This window comes from Nannospalax galili, unplaced genomic scaffold (genome assembly GCF_000622305.1).
Source record: "Nannospalax galili isolate Female #2095 unplaced genomic scaffold, S.galili_v1.0 scaffold89, whole genome shotgun sequence".
NCBI classification, from domain to species: Eukaryota; Metazoa; Chordata; class Mammalia; order Rodentia; family Spalacidae; genus Nannospalax; species Nannospalax galili.
Window position 1 is genome coordinate 1,087,469 of NW_008359211.1, and position 1,817 is coordinate 1,089,285.

The 1,817-nt window shown below is 53.2% G+C and overlaps 1 long non-coding RNA gene across 5 annotated transcripts in view; it reads right to left on the reverse strand.

Moving 5' to 3' along the window:
• Positions 1-1,817, reverse strand: part of LOC115068385 — an 11,427-nt gene that overhangs the window by 2,929 nt on the left and 6,681 nt on the right. For 2 of the 5 annotated variants that reach the window (XR_003847739.1, XR_003847742.1), the window contains exon 3: positions 885-1,727. This is a non-coding gene — a long non-coding RNA (uncharacterized LOC115068385). Of the gene's footprint in view, positions 1-884; positions 1,728-1,817 lie in introns of those variants that run through there. The other 3 variants (XR_003847740.1, XR_003847743.1, XR_003847741.1) reach the window with 3 other exon arrangements.

Sequence of the window (1,817 nt, forward strand, 5' to 3'; positions counted from 1 at the left end):
ACTATGTAGACCAGGCTGGCCTTGAACTCACAGAGATCCGCCTGCCTCTGCCTCCCGAGTACTGGGATTAAAGGCTTGCACCATCACCCCCGGCCCAAAAATAAGTCTTTTAAAAAAAGAAAAAATAAAGAGTGATAAGACATAAATCTGATGCCAAATGGAGCAACTCAGAGCTTTTTGATTAGTCAGGAGAAAGGCAAAATGGTCATTATCCAAGACCTCTGCTCTGGGAAGGATCTAGAACGTTAGTGTAGAATGCTGGCCAACAAAAGTAAAGACGAGCTGAGAGAAGTCAGGTCCCGTCATGACATTCTGCAGGACACACAAAGAAAACCAACAGAGTAACACGAGACCCAAGAATTTACTAAAGCTGTCTGACACAGGAGCAACACGGAGAACCCAAAAGCTTTCCCGTGTCAACGGTTACCGTCAATGTACAGTGTTAAAGACCCCATGACAACAGCAACAGGCATGTACAAACGCTGCCAAAACAGAGTGGGGGTTTCCCAGACTGGGGCAGCTTTGCCCTTGGGAAATACTTGGTAATGTCTGGAGTTATTTATATTTATCTAATTATGTATTCATTTATTTTGAGTCAGGGTCTCACCATGTAGCCCTGGCTGGCCTGGAACTCACTATGTAGACCAGGCTAGCCTCCAACTCATAGAGATCCACCTGTCTCGACCTCCCAAGTGCTGCAGTGACAGTGTGAGTCGCCCTACCTGGCGTTCGTTAATTCTGGTTAACGAACTCTACCTAGAGGCCATGGATGCCTTGGGCCACCGTACACTGCACAGCCCCTCAAACAAAGAACACAGGACTATTTGCGATGCAGCGTCCCTCCACCTAGAGTGACCGATGACTTTACTGACTGATGACTGAGATCTGATGATGGGTGATCAGTGCCGAGGCAGCCGGGAAGCAGCCATGGCTGAGTGGCAGGGACAGTGCCCCCACGCCCTGTGGCTCTCCTCTCAACCGAGGCTGTGCTGTGAAAACATTTACTAAACACCCAGTGCCGGGTCATGGGCTGCACTGTGACAGAGCATCTGCCACTCACCGGCTCCTGGACCAGGGGGTGAACCATCACAGTTCCCGGTAGTTGCCTTCGTTGGCCAAAGCCATCTTGGGCCTGATGAGCAGGATCCTCCTGTGGCAGGGGACAGGGCAGCTCACTTCAGGCTCCGGGGACAAGTATCCTGTTGTGCAGGCCACACACCACAGAATGGGGTGAGCCTACAGAATCACATCAAGACCAGGGCCCTGAGCAAACCTGCTTCCTCCTCTGGGCTTCAGCTGTTTGCAAAAAAGGGGTCCCCTTGGCGCCATCCACCCCGACAGCTGACTGTGAGGGAGTCTGAGGCACGGCAGGTGCCCGTGCTGGCCACTGGTGACTGGAGACAGTGAGACCTCCCTCACCTAGTCGCCTAGTTCATCCTCCAGCCCAAACCCAGCCCACCCTCCCGCTGACAAGGATATGTCCCCAAACCCTACCCTCAGGCCTCCTCCTACTGTGGCTGTGGTGTGGAGGGGGGTTGTGTGTCAGAGGAAGATCACAGGAATTGCCGTGTCGTGTCATGCTCACTAAAGGCACCTCCTGGGGGAGGCCTCTAGCACGCGGCCCCCCTCAGCTCCGGGCACAGGCAGACTGGCCACCCTCCAGGGTCACCTACCAATTAAGAAAGATGACTCTGCAGTTGTAGCGAACATTCCAGTGCATGACAGGCCTGCAAGAGGGAGGGAGAGAGAGATATGTGTCTGCCCTGGTACAAAAGCTGGTGGTTCAACAGAACCACATATTCTTTGGTGGTGGTGGT